The 26,940-nt window shown below is 39.7% G+C and overlaps 1 protein-coding gene across 1 annotated transcript in view; it reads left to right on the top strand.

Annotated features, from left to right (window-relative positions):
* Window positions 1-912: 912 nt before the first annotated feature.
* The window catches only part of LOC115403707 (5-hydroxytryptamine receptor 1F-like), a 31,830-nt gene continuing 5,802 nt past the window's right edge, over window positions 913-26,940 (top strand). Inside the window, exon 1 of the mRNA XM_030112688.1 lies at window positions 913-1,032. The gene's annotated coding sequence lies outside the window, so the exon portion shown is untranslated. The remainder of the gene's footprint in view (window positions 1,033-26,940) is intronic.

The following is a 26,940-nucleotide window of genomic DNA, read 5'->3' as shown; positions in this document are numbered from 1 at the left end:
TTTCATAACTACGTGTCACTGACCATTGTTTCTCTTGTAGTCTATTCTCTATTTATACATGAAATGTATGTAGATACAAGAAATGAAGAATGTACCTGTCTGTTCTATTGCATTCTCTTTCAGTCCTCTCACCCTAACCGGAATAGCAGAAAGCTGAGCCTGATTCTGCAAAGGTTTCTTTCTTTTAAAAAGGAGCTTTTCCTTTCCACAGTTGCTTATGCTTTCCCATGTGGATCAGTTGGTTTTTCTCTGTAAAAGCGTCTAGAAATGACAATGTTGTAATTGGCACTTTAGAAATAAAGCTGAATTGAATTGACGCTGAATTGAAATCTTCAAACAGAACATGCAAACTCCACACAGAATGACTTGGCTTGAAGTCAAACCCAAACCTTGACACCATTTCTGAGTCACCTGGATTGTGTTTGGAAGGCAGAGAGCTGATACAGGCACAGGAAGAACATGCAAACTCCACAAGAGAGACTGCAAAGATCGACAGCGACTTTATTCAGTGACAAGCTTCCAAAAATATTTATTAAATACATCAATTCAAGTATTTTCTGGTTTAAAATAAAAGCAAGCAAATAAAATAAATATCTGCTTACTCCATTTCACTGACGTGGAGTAAAAAAGGCTATGTGTCGCTGACATCTGTTCAGTAATGTGAGTAAGGTCACACGCCACAGCCTCATTATGTAACGTAACGTTACATCCCGTTTGTGCAAGTTTTGTCGAAAATGTCACGGTGGCATATTAGATGAAAACGCTTGTCTCCTCATTCTCCTTTGTAACTGGAGGGCTGTTATTACTCTTATCTTGTCTTCACACCTCCTCCTCCTCACTGACGCACCTCTCTGGGCTCTGTCTCTGGCCAGCATGCGCGCTCCCGCCGGCGCGCTCCCGTCCGCGCGCCTCCCTCCGTCGGCACACTGAGCGACAGTCGGCGTGAACGTCGGTGAGCTGTGAATGGACGTTAACGGGGAATGTAGCTCCAAATGTTTGATCTGATCTCTTCTGCCATTTATTCACGAGTGGGTGAGTAGTTTTCATTTTTATTTATTTATTTTTTTATTTCATTTTATTATTTTTTTTCCTTCCCTGCAGATTTGACGTTTAGGGACAAGCAGGCTGCTCTGCAGTTTGTGAATCCACAGAGTCAAATTGGGAAATACTTTGCAGACAGAAGGAATTTTCTGGTAGAATATCTTGGCTTAATTAATTTGCTGCTCCTTTTAATTGGCTTCTTTTTTTTTTCCAGAATATTTTGCCTCCTCTGTGTAGTTCTTTCGAGAGCGCCCACTTTCCCTCCACAATTCTGCTAAGCATAACTATTTCCATGCATCAAATTCCATACATTTTGACATGGTAACCGAGTGGAACTAAGTACATCTCCACTTTTTTAAACTTTCATTGATTTCCTTGAGATTTTGAAGCTTATATTATTATTATTTTTGTCCTTCTTAGATTCAAGACACTGACTTCTGCACATCCCGATCAGTGTTTTTTTTTTTTTATTATTATGTAAGAGATGATTGCACATACCTGCTGCTTGCAATGTATTACTTCGACTGGACTCTTGATAGAAATGGCTCATGGAATGGGATTAACGATGCGATTTGCCTTCCTTTGAGGGACTCATCTAAAAGAAAAAGCTCTCTTGAGATTGCTTGCATGCCTGTGAATGCCCAGGATGTCCACATAGGGTATTGCATTTGCTCACAGTGATATTTTATTAAAAGTGAGCCATAAGGTTCCCAAATTCTTCCTGGAAATCAATCAAAACTAATCAGTTTTACTAACCACAAGCAGATACAGTTGCTTAATGTTGCTCCCTTGGAACAACTCATGGGAGATCAAATGTAATCAAGGTGTGTGTGTGTGTGTGTGTGTGTGTGTGTGTGTGTGTGTGTGTGTGTGTGTGCGTGTGTGTCAATGCATGTGGATTGCAGCATCTACCCTCCAGGTTTCGTTTGCTCGGCGGTACTCGTAAGGGTTGAGAGCTTCCCAGGTTTTGTCATGTAAATCATGAGGAGGATGCGAGCGGCCACATCCCGCTGCGTGCACGGCCAAGCAAATCTGTTGCCAGACAAGAACACCAAAAGAGGGCATTTTGGCAAGATGCAAGATGAACATAAACAGCGTCATGCTCATCCAACAGCAGGATCAACTGATCTGGCTTCATTCAGTCGGCTCGCATTGCAGCTGCTCGGTCCAAAATGTGACAAAAAGACCAAGGTCACTGGAAATGAAGTAGTTATGCAGAGCAGCATCCTGATACAGTTTTTAGTACTTCTCCCTCACGCAAGATGACTCCTGGTCCCAGTCTCTTGAGGACCTAAAGTTTGCATGTTCTCCTTTTGCTTGAGCGGGAACTGACTCCCCGGCTTCCTCATGAGTGGGTGAAAGTCTCTTTTCATGGAATTGTTTTTATAGACTTAACCCAGGGTGTTTACAGCATTTACCCCAATGGAAGGTTTCGATCGGTTCCAGCTGCTGGCGACCCTGGCCCGAATGAAGCAGGCGAAGACGATGAATAGATGGTTAAGGTCAAACAACACAGCTGATGCTTGGGAAAGACTGCAGTTCCAGTGAACAGCAGAGAGAGAAAGCTTTCGGTTCAGTACTTTCACATACATGAACATTGTTGACCTTCAAGCCGTTGTTTAAGGTTTTCTCATCGTGCTTATAGAGACTGTAGCTGCTCGACAAATCTTTCTGTATTGCACAGTATGTTGCTGTCTCATTTGACCTTCCAGTTATTGGACGAACAGATGAATATTTAAGTGTACTCTACAGGCAAAGCCTGCACACTGCCTTCCAACAGATGAGCCACGTTAACTCAGTCATGATTTCGGACACGACTTTTTAAATAATGAGTGATGTGGCGATGATCGTAAACGGAGTTACCTTTTATGGCTTGTGACACTATGAAATGTATCCACCGTTTAACAGACACAACAGCTGAAATTCAAGTGCAACAGTCTGATTGACAGAAGCGAGAGGGAAATTAAAGTGACACACCTGCCAGCCTGTTCTTGTATACATAAATTAGAAGGATAAAATGTGCATTCAATCTTCTCCTTTTAGTGTGTTTTTTTTCCAAGAACTTTCAAGGGACATTTTGTTTTTATTACAATGCGAGAGTGACAGGCGATGTGGGAAGACTGGAGGAGAATAACAAGTACTAATGGCCACCAAAACTGAACCAACAGCATTGTGTTGGCAGCATATGCTTCCATGTTGTACTGTATGTGTCCTGGCGACTCGGATATTAGACTGACTCCACACTTTTACTTTCCATCCTCGCTGCATTAGAAACCTACATCTTCAGAGCTTGACATCAACTTTGGCCCTGGATGTAAATATAAATGTAATTTTCAGGGCACTAGATTAGCCATGCTTGGACACACAAGGACAGTTTCAATGACCGGCTCGTTTAATGACTTGAAATATTAAAAAAGGTCTCCGCTCTGGGCTCCCTTTGGCCAGGGAGATACATTTAATCCTAATGCTTAATTACAGGGAGGGAGTTACCTTGGAATGAAAAATAATGGAGAACAGTGATGAGTGCCGGAGTCAAATCAAGGACGGCTTTGTAGCAGGTGATGGTTTAAGGCCATCGAATGGCTTCTGTTCAGCGTAGCTCATCCAATAGCACCTGCCAAAAGAGGAAGTGAAAGATGCTGTCTATTCCAATGCAAATACAGCAAATAAGACAATGTCATGTGCCAGTCTGTGGCACTGTCCCTGTAAGATTAACAGCTGTTAGAACTCCCTGTCACATATTACTTCATAATGGAAAGTCCGAGCAACTGCTTCTGTCCCGTGAGCCAATTAACCTTACGTGCATGTCTTTGGATGGTGGGAGGAAGCCAGAACAGAAACCCCCGACTGTACACACAGGAAGTCCCCAAAGCCTGAAGTCAAACTGTGGCTGCTTTTCCAAAGACTATTATCCGTTCAATTAAATAAAACATGTTTAGCAGAAGTACTTCATGGCATGTTGTTGCACAGAAACGAATACCCAGTCCCGTTTCACTGCGTGGGCCTGTTCTACTAACATGTTTACGTGTGGAAAAAACAGACACAAATGTGATATTGTCTGCACAGATGTGTGGAAGCTGTTTTAACTGTTTACAGTGATTGCATCTGATAGACGCACTAAATTACACACACTATCCATTCAGCACATTTGCCTTCATGAATATGGAATATTGGGCATCTGTTCCAAAATACTGGGAGTTTATGCTAATAGATTAATTCACAATGTGCAATCTGATTTACTACCTTTGAAAATGCATGTCTTGCCAATGATTGCTTCTCTTCGTTCACTATGCATTTGAAAAGTTTTCAGTTTTAAGTTTTCAGCTGAGAGATTGTTATTGTATTGAGAGGTAACTAATTAGCTATTTAGCCATGATTTTGATTTTATTTTTATTTTTATTTTTTTGCAAAATTAAGATTTATTCCTGTAACAATTGCTCTATTGTATCACATTTCGTATTGTGCTCATGGGAGCTCAGCTCTCCCTGTGAAATGTCCATGGTAAACACAAGCAAATGAACACAGACGCAATGCTGTTTCCAACAGATTGCTCTCCTGTAAACACGGTTTAAAGCATGCAAAACCCTCATTTGAATACAACTGTTTGTGCGTGATGTCAATTATGGTGTGCAATTTAGCATGCGTTATGCAGGATTTTAGTAAATCAGGCCTGAGGAGTGTTCCCAGTCATAAATCATCGGACTTTTTAGGTCTAGCAAAAGTACACTGACTGCAGTTTTGTTCTCTAGTCTATAAACCAAGCTGTTGACAGCTGAGTGCTGTTCAGCATATAATTACGCTTCCAGAATACTCAAATAAGACACAGCACTTCTTAAAGAGCGGATGTGAAAAAGTGTCTTCCTCAAGGACGCATGAGGGAGAATCTTGTGATGAACAGCAGAAACATGCAACTTACCAATTTCCACTTTGATGTTCCAGCCAGTCGGCCACTGACACCACGATATTTTAGAGAGATGCAAGCCTCATCTTCACTGCTCAATAGCTTTACAGCCGTTGCACTTGTTCTTTTATGTTTCATATACCAGAAGACAGTTTTTGGAGTAGTTTGAACATAGAGGGGTGTGGCTGACCCTAACATCTCTCTCACTAATGTAGTCACACAACATTAAAGTCCCGTTAAGCAATTTTCTCATAATATATTGCTCTGTTACCCCTTCGACAGCGTCCTCAAAATTCTGCATTCTGCAGGAAAAAAATCGCCCCATTTTCAACGTGGCTGTGACCGGTGGGAAGCAGCGTGTAGGGTCTGCAAAGCTGGTACCTGTGTGTCAGTTGCAAAGGTGGGATAAATCAGCTCTTCGGCAAAATATGCATGGAAAGACGAGGACTGAAGTGAAAAAATGAAGAATGCACTGCCTCTCATTTTTTTTTTTAGAATGGAATGAGAATAAGAATGGATGGCCTCTCTTTTTCTTTTGTCTATCCATGAAATATTTTGAGGCACTATTTGCACAAGGGACATACGTCCTTGTAAGTATCCTTGGAAACTCACATATGATTGACTCTGAAACCCGGAAGTAGTAGTGGGCTAGACCCGCCCACCAAACTTATTTTCCATCCTGTATCTCTCTGTTTGAAAGAAAAAAAACTTGATTAAGACACTGATGGTGAAGACAGACTGTTTAAAGGAAATGTTTCTTCAATAATGGGTGACATTTGGAATTTAGAATTTTAAGCATGTAGAGAGGTATTATTTACATTTACTTCGGAACATTTTTTTGACTTGAAATAGAAAAAGAATGCTTTTAATAAATGTATGATTTATGAAGCTGCTTTGGCATCTTTGAGTATCTTTACTTGTTTTTGCAACTTCTCCAAGAGGTTAGGTATAGGGGGTCCTCTTTTGGGGGTTTGGGGGAATACAGTCACACTAACTGAACCAACAATAATAGGAGCTCGGTTCAACCTTGTTGGGGTCCTGAGGTGTGTCCTCAAGCACGGCACGTTAGCGACACACTCACTCGATCTCAGAAAAAAAATCACTTCGGAGCTGTTAAATAAATTTTGCAGGATGAGTCAAATTTCGGATCTCACGTTCTGCCTGCACTCAAAAACATAATTTTAGTGGGAAAAAAAAGGTACACTGAAGCAATAAAACAATCTAAACATAAAACATAAGCCGAAAAAAAGACCATTTGGTAACTGCAAATGGGAAACATAAAAACGCAGGGGTGCAACAGTAAAAACAGAAACACGTGACAAGCATTCACAAAAGCTCTCCATTCCACTAATTCCCCCAGAGTGCATTAGGCTAGTCCAAGTGAGGAGTGGTAAAAGCAACCTTTGCTACGTTATGTAAATCTGAATGTGACATTAACATTTGCACATCACTGACCTCAGATATGAGAGGAAACTGCAATTTCAGGAAGCAATGCTGACAAATGTGCACGCTTGTGCTTATTATTTTTATTATTCCGAAGGGGTGAGCAACAGAGGAAATCGTTCTGTTTCTACCGACTCACCTTGAGTTTGGAACGCCGCGATAAGAACTTTTTCCATACTTTGATGAATTACATCTGCCAAGAAACATCTGTCAGGAAACTGGCAAACAAAATGCAGTGGTTCAGCCAAATTGATGATGTGGAGGATAACTTTGATTATTTTTTACAATGACATTCATCCAGCATTCCTTCTCTGTTACATCACAGGTAAATTAGTTTCACTGAAAGCATCATGGGATATCGGTGGTAATGTAAAAGTTTAGTCCTTTAAAATGTCACTTTGTTTGAAAGTCAAAAGTCTTTTTGTACCTTTATTCTGTCCATGCTCTGGCTGTGTTGTTGTGTTGTGCCAGACACCCTTATGTGAAAAAGATGTAATTTGTTCTTTTTGTATAAGAGCCAAATTATTTGTGCAAATGTCAGATTAAGACCGACTTCATAAAGTGAGTGTCTTGACAGTTTCCTCTCGCTGCTAACCAGGCACGTCTCATGCACAGCCATTTATTGACATGCCACACAAGAGCCTCAATTAAGATCTGTCAAGATACATCTTACCTCTTGATGTCAGATCATGAAAATAAGACCTTTTTGCACACCTAAACTGTTGTGGTGAAATTGCACAAAAGCCATCTTAAAGAAACCCTCTCGCATTCAGGAATCAGTGTTTAATTAATTGTCAACAGTCCATGGCAGATGAGCATTCAAATGAGGGCTTTCCATGCCAGCATTAGCTGCCAGAAAAGGAACCAAATGCTAGACAGCTCTCGTTGTTTTCCTGTTTTCTGGGTGGACCTTTGAAGACATTTGAAAGCTCTTAAAATCCAAGACTCGCAAAGAACAAATATAGCAGCGCAACCAAGGGGTTTTCATTTGTGCGTGTGTGTCTACGAGTGTGTGTGTGTGAGAGAGAGAAGTAAACAGGGTAATGGAAGAGGAGACGGAGTGAGGAAGAAACTATTGGATGGCATCAGTGGAATGAATTTAGGGATTACACGGTTACCGAGTTTCCAAAAGTGACGATTCGAGACGGACTTACCTGTGTGGACTCATGTAGTGGACCCGAAGAAACAATCCATCATCTGGCTACCATGTAATAGAGTGAAGATAGCCTCTCCCCATGGCGTCTTACATATAATTGAGTCTTAATGGAAGAGAGAAGCTAAATCCCCACTAGCATCACCTAGAGGTTTTAATGTCCATTACACTGAGTAAAGAGCATCTCACTCATCTTGGTGTTGGAGGGCGTAATGCACTCGCCGGGGTTGAGGCTGTTTGCCAGGTTGGAGAGAGGGACCAGTGTGGCAGCCTGCATGTCCACTGAGCCACTTGTGTAGTTTTTTAGAACTAAACAGTTTATTTACATTGGGAATTCCTAATCTGAGATATGTTGCCATATGTTACTGTTTTATCCATTTTAATTTTACAGCTTTGACCACTAGAGGTCTCCATAGAAGTGAATACTGGTTGTATTCCTTCTGTGTGGAATTTGCATGTTCTTCCTCTGGCTGCATGTATTTGTCAGACTCGCTGGTGATCACGAGTTCCACGTGTAAAGCTGTGATCGGCCTTGTGATGAACTGATTAGTCATTGGTCTTTCGCTCTGTATCAGCTGGGACAGGTTCCAGTACCCTGCGAGGGAAAAAGATATTGTAAATGGTCTTTTTTTCCCCCCCATATATTCCGTCTATTTCTGCATTTCCAAATGGATAAATTGGCACCAACAATATATATATAATAGTTTTGTGTCACTCCCAAAATCAGCTATCAGTGTGTTTGTTCAGCTTGCCTTCAAAGTCCTCCAAATGGGAAGATGTTGTTTTGTATTTTTCCATGCTGCCTGGAATTATAGAAGTATTTTCAGATGGGCAGCCTCTGTCGGTGAGACGATGCACGTCTCTTCCCTGTATCAGAAGTGATTCTCTGAAAGATTAGTCAGTTTCGTGGTGTGAAGCAGTACGTCGAGTCTGGCAAGAAAACAACTTTGGTGTTTTTATCAGCGGGTCACTGTTTTGTTTACAAATTAGCACTTGCGTTGAGGGCGCAGTCGCGGTGATGACTGTAAAATAAGTGGTCATGTTTTTATCAACAAGTGTCAACTGTTGCCTGGAAATATTTTCGCGTGTCCACACAGCTGACAGTGATTTATGTCCTTCTCTCTCATTTGCATTCTGCCGATCATTCCTCGTCCATCAAGTGCTGATATGCTTCATAAAAACACATCGCTGCGAAGAGCTGCTCAGGCTGTGTAGCACTACAGAAAGGCTGCATCTCTCTGCAGGTTTTGAACTACAGACTAGGCGGCCAACTAACATCACCATGTTTGAATCTGTTGCTAGGCTGGCAAAAAAAAAAAAAAAAAAAAAATCAATTTGTCCGATGGAATTAGCTGCAGGGCACTGCCTACATACAGCATATGCCTTCATGTAAAATAGCCAATAAAATAGAATCTGCAACAAATCACTAATCCCATAACTTTATTGCAAGCTTGACGTCTACGAAAGCTGATATTAGAATTGCTGCCTTTGTCGCTTGATCGGATAACACAAAGCCAGCCTTATTTCATCCAGTCAGATTCAACCTTGTGTTTCATAAACACAAAGATGACTTTCGCTCTGCTGTGTCCTTTTATATTTATGCTAATGTTGAGGTGAGCAGTTCCTTTTTCACAGGTACAAACATTTTCGCTTATTTTGTGGTTTATTTCTGTATATTTGAAAGTGCTGTAAAGCATTGTGTGTTGCTTTTAACTGTGTGAAAGGTGCCATATAAATAAGGATTGATTGATTTCCTGATTGTGTGGGAAAAGGTCAACGATCTAAGCTAATCAATCAATCAAAGTTTATGTATTGCTTTTCACAGCCCAGTGGGGGTGACTAAAGTACTTCACGATGAGACACAGGGCAATAACTTAAAAGCAACACAGTAACTTCAAATTGAGACAGTACAATGTACAATGAAGCAATAAAAAAGGAAACACAACAGCGCAGCATTTCACACCAGTGGCATGTGGCTGATGAAGACTGGGAGAAGCCAAATGGGAGGTGCATGGATGTAGTCCTGTCTTGATCTGATTAAAAAAAAAACATGTGTAGTTAATATGCTTGATAATCACCTTATTGAATTAGGGGTCCATGCAGGTGCTGAGGTCAGGTCAGAGGCCGGCATTGAAAGTCATTTACTTTTTAAAAACAATGAGTGATGCTCATTAAGACAACCACAGGTTGGAATACAAACCTGACACTGACTTTTCCCCATATTTATTTTCAGTTTGGATTGTAAAAACTTCCACTTAAAAGGTCCATTAAGTCCATTTGCTTGTCGTTCTGTTTTTTTTTTTTTTTCTGAATGCTTGATGAATGAGGAGTTCTCGATCTGATGTTGCAAAAGAGATGCACACAATTCTAGTTCCTCAACTGATTCACATGTATGAGATTGTTTGAAAAAAACCCACATCTGATTGTGCAGCTCTTGCCCATTACTCATCCCATGAGGATTTGCCGTGACCCCAGCAGCCCTCACCAGCTACTTTCAAAGCTGTTAACTTTGTATGTGTAGGAGGTTTGTAGATGCAGGCGGGATAATATTACATGAGTATTTGTCGATGACGGTGTGTGTTTGTGAGCTGTGCCATAGCGATGAGTGTTACTGCTTCTTGTGTGCAGCACTTCTCTGTCTATTTTGACTGTGAAGTGTGATCAGAAATGACAATGAGGGTTCATGCCGTGTGTTGGAGAGGTTGGCTCAGAGGCTGTTTTCTTAAGGTGACACAGGTTCGGGTTAGGCTCAGGTTGGCATTTGGGTGAACTTCATACAAATAGCAGTAATGGTTGAGGTGAGAGAAAGTCGAGAAAATAATGCAAGTGTCCCTGGAAGATAATATACTGTCGTCTCTCTCTCTCTGTCTCTCTCTCTCTCTCTCTCTCTTTGTGTGTTTAAAAGAGGCACAAATTTGGTACCTCTATCTGATGCTGTTCCCTGAGCTTTTAGACCCATTTATATCACTCCACATGGGGGGAAAGGAGTGCTGATAGAGTATAAACTCATTCTGATGACAATAATTGCAGGTGACAAAAAGTGGTCTGGAAATCCACTGCCTTGATAGCAAAGCCTCTGGATGTTATTCTGTTGTTCTGATGGCACTTTTCACTCCCTTATTTGCAAGGAAGACTTTTTTTTTGGCCTTGAATTTGGCTAACAATTATAAAAATCAGCTTAACAAAACGTATTTCTTCATTTGCCAGTATATTTATGGACTGAACGTTTGTCTGTTTGATTTCTGTTGAACATGAAAGATTTGTTATATAAAATACATACATGCACAATTGTACATTGTTTTTCATATGAAATCAGAGGCAGAATAAGGGTTTGTGGGCTGGAAGTGGCCCGCCAGCAGGAAATTAATAGTGATCTAAGATGCTGGTGCAGTTTTAGCCTCATGTTTGAAAAGTACTGCAGAGATGAATTACGTTTTAGCAATAATGACGATAATTAAAACAAATGATTACACATATCAAAATATAAAATGAAAGCAGATACCTGAGCAGTCCCAGTTCATCCTGTTTGTCTTCACTCTTGAATGTCAGAATATTTCTTGCCAGTGTTGTGGAGAACCTGCTTCACGCATTCAAGCCCTTTTAGTATAACAATAGGAAGCACAAGCTTTACGTTGTGAAATTGTTACTCAAGGTGAGATGAAGATCTTTGTTGAAGATTCCACACAGGTGAAATAATATTTGTCTGAAAGGTTATATACATATAGAGACGTTCACAGTTGTGTATCTGTGTATACAGTTGATTTCCTACTATGGTTCAATTGATAGAGCAAGTCTAATCCCAAGGTTGGCAGTCAAATTGCACATTTCACCATTTCTATTCTTGATTCGTCCTTGAATAAGACAGTGAACCCCGATTTGCACCCAGTGGGAATGGAGAACCTTGTATTGCAGCCATCACCATCGCTGTGTGAGTGGATGTATGTGACTGACGGTGGAAAAGTACCTTGAGATTGCTGAAGCAGTGAAATACATTACATTCCTGATGTCCATTCACAGTGAGGCTCCAGCACATCCAGAAAGGAAGTGATTTCAGATAATCTGATTTCTGAATTCAATTCATCCTTTAAATTGCTGATTAGTGTTAGAAATACACCTTATGCATAATTATGTTTTAATTTACCCTGCTTGTATTTCCAAGAAATTTAAAAAATGCAGTTTATTCAGATAAATATAAAATTTATCCTCCACTTATTCTATTATCAGAATTTCTTCTCCAGAATTCAGAATTACGTAGAAGGGCACCTGCAGGGAAAATCTTAATCTTAATCTGCAGTATTACAATGGCTGTGAACAGCGATCCGGGGCCATAAAGAATAATTGGCCATGGTGTCGTTAACACAGAGTCCTGATCACATCTCTGCATTACAAAGTCGGAGGCATTGATAGGAGATACAGAAGGAACTGACGTAGCTTTATTTCACAGATGACTTGAGGCACATTTTGCAACTTTGCCAAGCACCGTAGTTAAACTTAAATTAAATTTTCAAAGACCGATCGCGACTCATATTGACTGATTTAGGTTTTTAGAGCTGGATATGCCACTATTAGTCCGTGACTATCTTGAAGGATTGCAACCTTGGCACTTTTAATCCCCCTCATCAGTGTAAGGAGAGGTAAAAAAGAAGAGTTCAATCATTTTGGATCAACCATCCTGACCGGTGGAAGGTGAAGAAGAGTAAAAGCAGAGTGAACTGGATGGAGACGTTCATCAGCTACAGGTTGGAACTTAAACCACCTGTGTTGTATGGTTTACAGATGGTGACTCTGACAAAAATGCACTGGAGGTTTCAGAGCTGAGGAGGACGTTTTCAGGATTCAGACTGAGTAGAGGAACAGATCATGTTGGAAGGTTTGATGGGAAATTGAGAGACGAGGTTGATATAGTTCATGTATGTAGTCGAGATGATCAATATGTCGGACAAGGATGCTGAAGATGGAGCTGCCAGACAAGAGAAGAAGACAAGATTAATGGATGCACTGAGACAGGACAGCAACAGAAGAAAAATAATCCACTCTGAGAACTCCTAATGTAAAAAGGAAGAAAATGAAAAGTCAATACACCTTCTAAAAACAATGTCATTTTAAATCATCAGCTGGATATTGCTCGATAGGTGAATATATTCTGTTTTTTATGTTGTGAGTCTTGTCAAATTAGTTACAGACCTTTGTAATATACTGCCTTTCTTATTTCCATGCATTATGTGGCGTTGAATCAGAATTCAGCGCACAGTGACCGTATTCCCAGATGCTGGTGAATGTACAGCCCTCATATCATTTACTAAACTGAAATGATTTTGCAGTTCTGAAAACAATTGAGGTCAGTATCTGTAAAAGGAAAACAAAGGAGCAATCAATATCATGCATAAGTGCACATCTTTATTTTTATTTTCTATATTGTACTCTCCGGATCTGTGTCATGTACGGCACAGATTCAGTTTTCTATTTGATCTTTGTTTGCATTTTCTTGTTACAGTGAAGCTTTTTGAAGAACAACAACTACAAAACAAGTAATATGGTGTATGTTGTTGCGTCATGTTTTGTCCAGAGGCTGTTACAGTGAGCTCTGATATTCCACAAAAGCAATGATTTCCCACCTAGAAATTCACCACTTTCAAGGGGCAATGCAATCAGGAGAGTTAGACATGAGAGAAGGAGGGAGTTTCTTCATGAGTCTAATACTGAAGAATCCGATTTGAAAGCAAGAAATTTGAACATCTTCTGATGAAGTATATCAATTGGTAATTTGTAATTCATCAACCCCTGCAGCTGTCGTTCTCCTGTGAAGCGGAGTGCTGCTGCACTCAGAGCGTTTTCTCTCACCTTGACGGTTGTAATCATTCGTCTGTTTCCAGCTGTGAAGAACATGCAGCTTGAGTCAGCAGGATATCAAATTAAATAATGCAATTACACTTCCCTTTTCTGGAGCTTTGCTTCCCTGTATCAACAGATGAGTAAGACGTATCCCCCGTGCAACAGCTATTCTATTAGGATATTGAAATATTTGCAGAAGACAAGACGTTTAGAATTTTTGCTTACTTTGCAATAAATCTTAATTCAGACTTTACCTTTGACAAAACAAGTCAGTGGCTCTGTTCTTTTTTATACGTTTCTCCTTTTCCTGCACCAAAAATTGCATAATAAAGAAAATCAAGCTTGATCCATCTATTCAGCAAACTATGGATGAAGACGGGAAACACCCCGGACAGCTCAAACGCCAAGAGAGAGAAACAGCCTCACACACACTCTCATTCACACCTGAGGGCAATTTCAGGGTCAGCAATTAACCTCACATGCATGTGTTTGCTCTGTGGGAGGAAAACCGGAGTGCCTGGAAGAATCCACACACGTAAAGCCCCGGCTGATATTTTAACCCGGACCTTTCTGCTGTGAGGCGAGAGCGCTAATCACTGTTCCATCGTGCAGCCAATTAGGGCTCAATATTCAAAAAATAGTGGTTTAGTCAAATGTATGGATACTGTTATGACAAGACGGCGTTATGGGGGTTGTGTTGGTATTGTTGTTTGCCCTTTAAATGCATTTAAGAATCGTTGATCTATATTCAATGAGCAAAAAAAAAAATCCTTTGTAACAGAAACTCCCTGATTGAGGGGTAAACACAAAGTTCTGCCTCAAACACCATGAAACAATGCATTAATCATATAAATACATAGTGATGGTATACATCAATTCAGACAGGAGAATCTCAGATTTATATATAAGGCACTTGGACGTGTTCCAACTCCAAACAAGTGAATTACTAGACATCAAAATCCACGTAGCCCCATTTCATCAGCCTTGCCACATTTCGTGCAATATTCATGCTATGTTCTGTTGTGTCACACACAACCTACAGTATGCAGCAAATGAAGGCAGGGATACTGCAGAATAGGAGGACATATGGTATTTAATTTCCGAGCTGGAGCCTAAATTATAAGCATGGTTTCACTGGGAAAAGAAATGTTAATTACAAAGTAATATGCATTTTGCATATTTAATATTTTTCTCCAGGAACTCTTATTTGTTCAGAAATTAATTTCCTTATCATGCCCGATGCATTCAGATTCTGCTTTATTGAACTCAATCGGCTGTATTAATATGATATAGCTGTGTGATGCAAATGCAATAACTTCTGTTATCAGTCTCCTTTAATGTGTGCATTTGAAAACCTGTCATCGGTTTTCACTGTCACTTGTCAGCAAAACTTTAGATTATTTTTATTAGAGTATCAATGCTTTCCTGCGGTTGTGAATATGGACCAGATCTATCATAAAAATTGCATTTCCGCACAATTATTGGTTTTCCCATTAGTTCACTCATTCGCTTCTCTGCTTATGCTCAATCCATTTCCATTACAAGGTAACTCTAGTGGAGACAAAGGAACACAAGCTGATAATATTAGCTCCTGCTGGGTTGAGGAACTACGAATGAGGTGCACTTAAATAAATTCCATGCGGCGGATTATGTCAGGAGATAATTGTGTTTATTCTAAATATAGGTAAAGATTCATGATGCAGACGTGCTTGACTGCATCATATATATATATGTTTTGCGCTCATATCCAAGATAAAAGGTTACTTGTATCTGAAAAGCGTCAGTATATGCAAAACGTGTCCGATAAGCTGCGGCCCTGCGTCGTACCAAAAGAGGGAGATGGTGCAAACATGCCCTATCTGCCTGGGCCTATGTCCTACCCACCTATCTGCTAACTTGCACGTGCTCTGCCTGTGCACTCACTGCAGATGCTTGGAGCTGCCGTAAGAGATTAGTTATCGCTAAGCGTTGCAGGATTGTCACATCGGGGTGCTGCTATACAAATGCTAATTACAGTATCTGCGTTTTTTTTTTTTTTTTTTTTTTTTGTCACACTCCTGCTTTCTCATCATTCAAACGTGCTCCATTGCTCTATCTGCTCCTCAATCTTGATACATTTTTTGTTGTTTCACCGCTTGATTTTCCTACGACATCTTTAGATTGGCCATATCTGCAACGAGATGCACTGCAAAATCCAAGTGCAGTAACTGCACTGAGTGGTGTTTTGGTGCTCTGTTATCAGGACAAGGTCATATGCTGCGGTTTGACTTTGTGTTCAGACTCACTTTAACAATGAAGCTGCCAGCCACTCATTCGTCACAGCTGACTTAAAAGCTCAAAAGGTCTTCAAGGTAGCAACTGCTTGATCGCCGAGATGTTTGGAACTGTTGTTGAACGCCACAACAACAAAATCACCGTCACTTCCATGAAAGCCTGGACGGCCATTTGAGATATTGTTGATGCAGTAACTGCTGCATGAAGGGCAAATTATTGTCTCACAGTCCTTCTGCACTTGTTTTCTTCATTGTGTGTTTTTAGACTCTTGTGATTTTAACATTTACCCTCTGAACTCACCCTCAGATTTCAATCATCACATCAAGACAAACACTAAATCCGCCTACAGTCACCCTGAAAATAAGTGCGTTCAAATGCACAGCTTATTAAATTCAACAGTCAGTCTTTTATTGCTTTTTAAATGCAATGTATATAAGGCTTTAACACTGGTCTTGCTTCTTTTGTTTTTTTATTGATCTGAAACACAATTTTGATATTCATTTAAGGTACTTCCAAGTTACTGCGAGGCAGTGTGCCTGGACGGTGCTATGAAAAGAAGACGATGACTACCTTGATAAGCTGTGACATTTTTATTGGTTTAGCATCATTAATATCACAAAGCATGGCTGAAAAAATGGATGGCAGAGCGGTATCATATTAAATTAGCTTTTTTTTTAAAAATATATTATTCAGGTCACGGAGTGATCTTTTGCTGAAAGTTGACTGGGTGCGTTTACATGCAAGCAATAACCCTTTCTTAACCAGAATATTGGCAATAACCCGGTTGCGCACAGCCATGTAAACACGTGCAAAAACCTGAATATGCTCATATTCCGGTTTTTAAAAACCTGAATATTACCCCTGGGTTACTCCTTTTCTAACCTGAATTTCTGGTCATGTAAACGCGCATCGGAATATCCCGGTCTAAACGGACATGAAATACTGCTCTGCGCATGTTCTACCCACAAGGAATCTCGGTCATTTGAGTCCAGGAACTACTTTTGACACAGTTTAACTGCTACTAAGTAAATAAAATGTGCCAAAACTATAGTTCAGTTCTTCTCTTTTACTGAAAAAAAACGGTGCATCGCATTATTAAACATATTACCACGTCTCGCTGGCTTACTTTTTTTCTAACAACATGCAGAGAGAGCCTGCAGCGGCTACAGCGCCCTTCTTCTTCTGTGGTGTCTTTGTAAAATAAGGTTGAACATGCAAACAGCACACCCAGTGGCATAAAGTGCAAATGCAGTCATGGCGTCGTCTGTGCTCCGCGGTTTGAATGGGGATATCCCTGATCATGTAAACAGGAGTAACTCTGTCTGTTTAAGCATGTAAACGGGTTATTCCAAATGATTCAGAAACCGGAATATTGACAATAACCCGAATATTGAGTGCATGTAAACGTAGTCACAGATGTTCTTTTCCGGTGGTTCACACACTCAGACTTCTAAAGGTTCCTTCATGTTATGTTTCTTTTAAGATATTTGTATGGGAAGCCCATTTGTTCATATTGGTTTATTTCTGTGGAATAGAAATCTTTATTTTCGGTTTCAGTTTCATTAGAAAGTCAGCGATATCCCTATCAGAGTGTGGATTTACTGCAGCTCATCAATGTTTGGCTACACAGTTGCACCACATTTAAAAACACACACACACACACACACACACACACACACACACACACACACACACACACACACAAAGCATCAAGCTGCCAAAGTCAGCCTGAGGGTGAACAGTGCACATGAAATTTCATGCTGTCTAATCTAATCAATCCTACACTTAGTTAAACATAATATAATGGTCACTCTTTATCGCTGGACTAACAGATGACAATTAAAAAAAGTTTTGCCCTTGGTCGGACATTCGGAGATGCTGCTCTTTGAATGCGTTTGGCTGGAGGGCAGAGAAAGTGCAGCCAAAACGTTCTGCTCAACCTCTGTCCATCAGACGCCGCACTATTAAACATGGAGGAGTCTCTCAACAGCAGAACATGTTGTGAATCGCTTTGGTAGTTGAGAAAATTCAATACTGAATATGCTTGCTCATGATTGCTACACATATTGAATACATGATTTGGCATTGTTTTACATGCAAACCGTTTTCATCAGTCGCTTCCTTGAGCCTTTTTCTGAATTTAGTTTTAGAGAAGAAGCTTTGATTGGTGTCCTGAAATGTGATCGGGGGTCTTCCAATTTTTGGTTTTGATACTTTGGAAATATTTCTTTGTGTTTCCTTCAGTGTTGCTTAGTCTCACTTTAACAGAGACAATTTAAAAATATCACAAGTACTGGATTTGAACTTGGTTCAATATAACATAAACCACCTCTTCAGAGATTATAGGAATCAGAAAAAGTTAAACCTTAATCTAGGTTTCAATCTCTCCCCACAATCTGTCCATCCTGTCCTTCTCCATCCTTCTCTCCAATAAAGCCAACCAGAACAGCAGAAAGTCTCCACCTCTGAGCCTGGCTCTGCAGGTTTCTTCCTGCTCAGGGAGTTTCTCCTTTCCACCGTCGTCTGCTTGCTCATGTGGATGTTTGGGCTCTTTGAAATTACCGTCTTCCGTGTGATGCTATAGAAGTAAAATCGAATTGAATTGAATTGAATTGAATAGAACATTATGCTCATTTAACCTGCTTGTCTCCTTCAGCTGACATTTTATAATCTTTTTAATTCAACATCAAGTGGAAGTTAAATTCCTGATAGATGAAGACAACACAATTCCACTTGATCAAAACCATTAGTGGGCATAATGACCAATTGATTAAAGAAATTTAAACAACTTAATTAAATTAAAATTAAAAGGTGCTGTAGGCAGGATTTTGCTAGTCAATGCTATTTTTTCCGTGTTTTCTTTGGATTAAATGTTAGAGTATCCATTGATAATCCTTTAGGAGTGTAGCATAATTGCACCACCGCGAAGGCGCAGCGTTTCCATCTGTCTCTGTTCTGAGCTGAAAAGGAATCTCGACAGCTCCAGGTATCTTTGACCAATCAGAAGAGCCCATGAGGCTCTAACCGTGATTGGTCGAGGGGCGTTCGTCGCACATTCTTGTGGGAGGGGCTTAACTTGCGTAAGGGCGTGGTGTCAGAGAAAACAGGACAGGATTGGCTGTGCTGGGTTTCAAATCGCCATCTTAGATGGGTCAAAGGTAACCCTAAGCAAGATGGCGAAGATGCCAGTATTAATCTGAAATTAAGCAGCGATTCTGTTTTTACTATTGAGTAGACACCATGTGGCTTTTTAACTCTACATTGTGGAAAGAAAACAGCTTCTTTTCCTTCCTGATTCCCTTGATGGCAGAAGGAAAACAGGGTCTGTATTTATTAGGACAGCACAAGTGTCAGATGCTTGATAATTTATCTCTGAGAATGGATGTCTTACAAGACACTTTATCTCAAAATTGAATTTAAAATTAAAAACATATATAACATTATTATTACATAGGAATAAAATGTGATATTGTTCATCCTTCTGTATAATTTTTCTTAAATTGTATCAACACTGCTTTGTGTGTGTTTAAAAACTGACAATATGCTGTGGTAATGAAATGGATTGTGTCTACGAAAAAGACATTTAATACTTGGTACAAATAACTTAATTTTGGGGAAAAAAAACAAATATTTCTCAGCTTCTTTGAGGGAATAGGAAAGGTTGCATTTAAATTTAATAGCACTTCAATGGAATCAGCATTTTAAGAAAATCTTATATTTCAATCCAATCGAGTGGAATAGAATAAAAAAGAATAATATCTTATCAATACAGTAACTATTATATGAAGGCTTTAAATCTGTTCAACCTACAAAGCTAAAAACTATTTTTTACCTTATGGCTAGTGATAGTACACATCCAGCATTGACTTTATTTTCATGACTAAGACTACATATTACAGTGAAGAAAATTTTCCTTCTTTTATGTCTTCATCATATATTCAGGTTCTCATTAAATTAGTCAATTATTTTCACTTAGCTAAAATGCTTCATTTGAAGTAATGTTGAAAAAGAAAATGTAGAAAAAGAAAAACTAGATAGATAGATAGATACTTTATTGATCTCCAAGAGAAATTCACATTTCCAGCAGCTTATCTATAGTTATATAATAGTTTAAGATAAAAAAAATCAAGAAATATTGCTTTTGCCATTCTACGAAAAACAAAACAGAACAGTTATTCTGTTTAAAAAACAAAGTCTAACTTTTAATAATCCAAACTTTACTGAAAATACTTTTGAGTTAAATGATTTTGATCTGCTGGGTTGTTTGTGTGACTGCTGCATTGGCACAGGAGATTTAACCAAGAGGTAATGAAGTGATTAAAACTCCATCTGGTTACAACAGATAAGGTGTTTTTTTCAGTTTGAAAAGGAAAATAAATGAAGGTGTTTGGCATGCCTCTTGTTCTAAATGAACTTTTGTAAAGTATTTTGCTCTCTGAAACTCTGTTTCTACCACATGTGATATCTCCCTCACTCCCACTGATCCAGAATCAGTATTAATTTTAAATGTAGTTTGTTATGGTTACGTTTTCTCCAGTGATAAATTGGATGAACAGTTCCCCGTTCTCCTCGATTCCTCCATTAATCTTCATTTGTTAAGTTGACTTTTAATGAAACATATGGCACTGAATCAAAGGTATGCATTACACACAGTGAAGTTGTGTTTTTGTGCTCATGTATTGCAGTTTATAGCCAAAGTAATTAATGTCTGAAAGTTGCTGTATAGACTATTAAGGAAACCCTTGCCAAATGTATTTTTAATAGAATCTGACTTACTGTGTGCATCAGTTAAATAAGTGCTTTAATGGAGCATTAAATCATGATAAAATACAATAAGTGAGTTTTAACATCGAATTATTTCACACATCTTTTTGCTTGAATAAGAAAATCATTCAGTGTAAGATTTCTTATTTTGAAAATGCTTGTGTGAAAATAAGCACAATAGTGAAATGCACAAAGTTCCATGCATCACAGATCTAAAATAAACCAATGTGTGTGTAAGATTTAAAAAAAAAAAAAAAAAATCAATCCCCACGATTGGACTGCATGAATAAAGTGGTATTAAAGAATGGATGCATGGACAGTTAATTGACCACCACAGATCTGAATAATTTAATAGCCACTTTTTTATGCTTTTAGCACAAATAACAGAAGTGTGTAGGGATGCTTTCACATAATGCACAGAGGTGCTTCTCTAATTTCTCCAATTCTTTGCACACTCTAATATATGAAAAAGACTGAATAATGAAAGCTGCAATCAGGTGGCTGTTGCTCAGTTTGATAGAAACACAAACTGCAGTCTTCAATAAACATCTCATTTCATCAATAGTTGTAACTTCGGAACTATGGAGGACTAAAAGGGCCACAATTAAATAAATAAATACATCATTAAATAATTAATTAAATGTGTCAGTAATTAATTAAATAGACCATTAATTAATTAAATATGCTATTAAATGTATCATTAATTAATTAAAATTGCAATTCATTTTAAGTAAAAAGCCTATATTACCATTTTACTATTTAATTAATTAATTCATGGTCCGCATGTTGCAGTGGATCATGAATTTATTTTATCTGTCAACCTCGCTCGTCAAAGTCGGTGGGCGGGAGTAACGCGAATCTCGTCGAATCCACTGCTTTGGTCTGCCTTGAAACCGGAAGTAGAAGAAGTCTGAAGTCTAAACTAAACACAGCGGTGAGTAAAAAAACTATGAAATATTAGCGTTATTCTTTAACAGAATGTAGTTTTAACAGTGTTTTAGGCGAGAATGTAGGTATTTAGAATGTTGATATGGAGTCAGTCTTTTCACATCAAGCTTAGTTGAAAATTTGTTCCGACAATTTCGGACATTTGGGGACCAGACGGCTTAACGAGGCGACCCGGTGCTCAGCTGCTTCATGTCGGCTGCAGCAGGCTGTGACTCTCCGCTGTGGTTAAACAGAGGATATGGATCGTTTTGTGTGAATCCAGTGGTGTCTTGGTCCAGTTTAATCTGTTTCAGAGTAAATCTGCTCAGCTGAGGGAAAAGTTCACGTTTTAAGCTGTTTAATTTAACTTTAATGTTTAAAAGGAGAGTTGAATGTTAATATTGACCATAAAGGTCAGTCTCAGTGTGTAAATGTCTTCCACTGGTTCTACTGGTGAATGTTGTGCATTAAGACTAAAACCATGAACTATTTCAATCAAGGAACCACTGAAGAACCAGAACCTGGTCCAGAGGTGATCAGTGGTGATCTGCAGCCAGATGTGGATGGAGTGAGGTTTGTTTTTCCATGCTTCAATTAATGCACGTATGAATAATATATTGAGTTGGTAGTGTGTGATTTTTTTTTTTTTTTTTTTTGTCCTCCTCAGAGACTTTGGGACCTCTTCAGGGTTGGATGTGACCAAACAAGCTAAAAATAAAAGAGGCATAATCTGAAGGCCTGATACAAGGTATCAGACCTGATTCTTGACTTTGAATGACACCAGAGAGGCTTCCTGTGACTGATAAATTGTGATCTTATTTTAAGAATTCACTGTGGACGTGTTTGTTTCTGAATATTGAGATAAAGCCTCTTCCTTCTGTAGCGGCTCTGTACTCTCTTGCGTTGTGAAGGAATCAGCCAGGACACTCGATCTCTTTGGCATCGATCCGCCGTTTAATTCTGGTAAAAACACACGTCGTCATGTACTCTCACAGTCGCGCACGTGAAGTTTGAAAACATGCTAAAAATACAAAAGAAAATATTAACAATAAAGAAAACGTGCTAAATTTGTTTAGCATCTCATTTCCACCACTTACCACGGCGCTGGACACAGCAGACTGAGAAAGTTATGTGGGGTGAAACACCCCAAGTCTGCAGGGGCCCAAGTGTACGTCACATCCGGTCACCGTGGGAAAATTATAATACTGCACAATATTAGATGGCATTGGCAAGTGGAATCAATATTTACTCCACTACACTTCCAACAGGTTGTCAGTCTGGAGTCATAAAGGCTCCTGGGTTCTGCAGGTCTGAGTCTGCACCTCCACCCAGCAGAACCCAGCTGGTGGAGACAGGACCAGCTGGTTCATGGTGGATCTGAGCAGGACCAGGGCCTCATCACTCCCCAGGTTGTCAATATAGACCTCAGTAAACCTCCTCTGGCGTCGAAAAACACCCTGCAGTATGATGGAGGGAAAACTCTCTGTTTAGGCAAAAGATGTGTCTGTGGCTCCATCAACGACTCCAGCAGGATGAAGAAATGCCTGAAGACCAGGAGAGCAAAGCTCCAGGTTCCTCTACCTGCTCCTGTGTGGAAGTGGATCACTGAGATGATGTTCATCAGCTCATCCACAACACTGAGGACTGTCCAGCAGAACCCTGCTGGAACCAGACTGAAGCTCCTCACTCCATCAAGGAGCTTTTTCCTGGAGAAGCATCTGTAACAATATAACGGTGTTCTCCCTGGTGAACCCTGAAGACTAGAGTCACATCACCACCTTATCATTGACCCGTTCATGTTGTTGTTGTTGTTCCTGGTAAATAAAAGAAAGAACTGTTCAATGTTTAAAAACATGTCATTTTTTAACCTTCCTGATGTTTCTAACTGATTTTTGCTTTTATTCTTGAAGGTTCTGTTGAAGTTTGCTAAATAAAGTTTCCTTGAACTCCTTACTTTGTTAGACTCCTGTTTATGATTAATATCTCTCTGCTTAACAGTGTAACACATCAATGTATTTGCTGAAGAGAGAAATGAGCGGTTCTAATTATGTGTTTAACTATATAATGTATATTAGATGTATATATTAGATGTAAAACTGTCATCATGAAGACATGACCAGACAGATGACAAAAGGCACACAGGTATGGCAGGCAGTAAAACATACAGTGAAATAATTGTATTTGTAGAAATGTCTGATCAGCTGCTTTTCTTCTGAGGTCAGTTCCAAGTAGTTAAACAGTAACTGAAAGGCTGTATTGGAGGGCAGGAGGCTGGAAGTAATAACACTGTATTATATACAGCATTTATCACAACATTTATGACAAGCATTACTCACAACCTAATCCTTTGTTGTTTCAAAAAGAGTATCCAAACCAACGTAGAGGCGAATAGCGCCACCCAGTGTATCGGAATGTGTTCACAAGCTCTTCAGCAATCCATTATCTGGAATCGACTTGCCTTGACTTGATGGTAGGGTAACCAATCAGGTGTTAGAATCCGCCCACCGACTTTGACGAGCGAGGTTGACAGATAAAATAAATTCATGATCCACTGCAACACGCGGACCATGAATTAATTAATTAAATAGTAAAATGGTAATATATGCTTTTTACTTAAAATGAATTGCAATTTTAATTAATTAATGATACATTTAATGACATATTTAATTAATTAATGGTCTATTTAATTAATTAATGACACATTTAATGAATTATTTATTGATGTATTTATTTATTTAATTGTGGCCCTTTTAGTCCTCCATACGGAACCTTGATTGGACTTGTACTTATTGCTGAATGTAGCAGCATTAGTTTTAGCTGAGTAACTGTCAGAGTGTCTACTGTAGAGTGTATTACATAGTATGATTGCTTTCATTGCAATTTGGACAAGTATTCAGGGATGTATCTGGTGGGACTGGGCTCTTGTGTTTTCAGGGCTGTTTCAGATGAGGTTGACAGGAAAACACATTTTCATGAAAACTGTGTGCCAGTGCCTTCAACCACTGTGCATTTTTGCACTCACTCATATTGCGCATATAGCAGATGTGGAGAACTGTGTTCCACGATGTCAGAAATGGGAAAATGCTTTCGGGGGTGTAATAAAAGTAAACAGTGGATTCATGTGTTCAAAAACAATGTGCTTTGATTCAGCAGTTTCACACGAAAGACTGCAGATCAAATGTACCAGTCAGGACGTCTTCAAAGGCACTCAGTGGGTTGAAAGGGAATGCCCTTATTCAGTCTTTCAAAGAAACTGTCACTATCAGACAGTGCTCTCTGTTATCTAATAATTTTAAACTCTGCACTGACTGGCATTTTACTGCTTTAGCAAAATCAAAGTTGTAATGCTTAGGTGGATCTTAATACTTGCTCTGTTTGGGGATTGTCTGTAACGCACACAAAAATGTCTAAATGTCTCATGAGAAGGTAAACTAGAATAGTCACACTGGTGAGTATGGGTTGGTAAGCTTGTTATTGACAGGTTAAGGTTGTGGTGACAAGACAGTAGCTGTGATATATATATATATATATATATATATATATATATATATATATATATATATATATATATATTGCTCTGTGGAAATCATTGCCTTTTTCACAGTGTTTAGCCTTTATTTTCTTATTGGCCTTAAACAAGTGTGCTTTTGGTGTACTTAAAGGAATATCAACCCTCCATGAACTGTGTACTGGATTTGTTTGGTCATTGTGGAGCAGTGCACAGTGGTATCGTGGTTAGCGCTGTTTCCACCGTGCAAGAATGACCCTGGTTTGACTCTGGGGTGGGCTTATTCCCTTCTTTGTGGAGTTTGTACCTATATTCTCTTCCTGTGTGTGTGTGTGTGTGTGTGTGTGTGTGCGTGTGTGTGTGTGTGTGTGTGTGTGTGTGTGTGTGTGTGTGTGTGTGTGTGTGTGTGTGTGTGTGTGTACTTTGATTTCCATCCACAATACAAAAACATTGTGAAATGTTAAGTGTGAAATGCTGATAATTGCCATCCATCCATCCATCCATCCACCTTATCCGGAGCTAGGTTGCAGGGGCAGCAGTCTACACAGGGATGCCCAAATTTCCTTGTCCCCAGAGACTTCTCTAACTCTTCTGGGGGGATCCTGAGGCATTCCCAGGTCAGCCGAGAGTCACATAGTGTCTCCAGCGTGTTGTAAGTCTTTCGCGGGGTCTCCTCCCAGCGGGATATGCCTGGAACAGCTCCCTAGGGAGGCGTCCAGAAGGCATCTGAAACAGATGTCCGAGCCACCTCAGCTGGCTTCTCTTGATGTGGAGGAGTAGTGGCTCTGCTCCGAGCTCCTCCCTGGTGACCAAGCTCCTCACCCTATCTCTTATAGAGTGGCCAGCCATCCTCCGGAGGTAGCTTATTTCAGCCAGTTGTATCCGGGATTTTGTCCTTTCGGTCATGACCCAGAGCTTATGACCATAGGTGAGGGTAGGATCATAGATTGGCTGGTAAATTGAGAACTTTGCCTTTCCCCGAGATACCTGAACTCCACCACTTCGGGCAGGGTCTCTCTGTCGATCCAGACGGGGCAGAGTACTGTCCCCAACCTCCAGGTGATGTTGCAGAGATGTATCAGTCCCTGCACATCCAGAGACTTAAGGTGCTCGGGATAAATCTCATCCACCCCCGGTGCCCTGCCGTAGTGAGTTTGGCTTGGATGCTGGAAGAGTCCACCTCTGACCCCTCAGCTTCTGCTTCCTCCACAGAAGACATGGCAGAAGGAATGAGGACTTTTCACAATGTTGTTATCTGTTAGCTGCTTCAGAAGTCCCACCAGCTAACAACACTTGATAGGACAAGCTTCTTCAGCTTGACTTCATCCCTTACTTCTGGTGTCCACCACTGAGCTCAGGGATATCCACCCGTCAGTCATTGCTGTCACACTCCACAACTATCCAATATTCAGTTTTCCTCTCATCACACTCACTGAAATCCTCACCCTTTCCAGTTTGCCATGTTATAGCTCATCAGCTGTGAGGGTAAAATGTTTGCTTGCTGCTAAGCAGATCGCAGCATGGAGAGGGTACAGTGATAAATCATAATCAGTTTCATTTGGCACAACAGAGAAGCTTATGCCCATACAAAATCAAATCATAATTTTCAGCTGGAGTGTACAGTTTCACATAAACTACACATACTGCATAGGTTACTAGTATAGGTCTTTAAGGGGAAGACAAACAGACTTGAACACACTGAGAATATGAACGGTTGAAATATTAAAGCACGACATGTTGCCACAGGCCAGAATTGTACATAAAAAAACAACCGTTGAGGGTAATGTTTTCATTATTATTTTAACTCGGTAAGCTCGACCACATTTATACCTGTAAGTACTTCTGTTTGATTTGTTTCTTGATCACATTAGAAAGGATTTTTTCCATGTTCATCATCTTGTAACTTCTCTATACAACATGAAAACAACAGCAATATCAACAAAAATGCGCTCTGCTGCTCTGCTGAGTGCTTAAGCCAGTTCCATCAAATTCAGACCTCAGGGTGCATCTTTCCAGCTAATACTTCTATCTACATGGAGCAGGTAGACACAGATGATGGTGACATAGTGTGCACTGGCTTGTGCAAAGAAATTCAAG

Source organism: Salarias fasciatus, chromosome 16 (genome assembly GCF_902148845.1).
Source record: "Salarias fasciatus chromosome 16, fSalaFa1.1, whole genome shotgun sequence".
Taxonomy (NCBI): domain Eukaryota; kingdom Metazoa; phylum Chordata; class Actinopteri; order Blenniiformes; family Blenniidae; genus Salarias; species Salarias fasciatus.
Note: the sequence above shows the minus strand (reverse complement) of the source record. Positions and strands in the feature narration are given on the sequence as shown.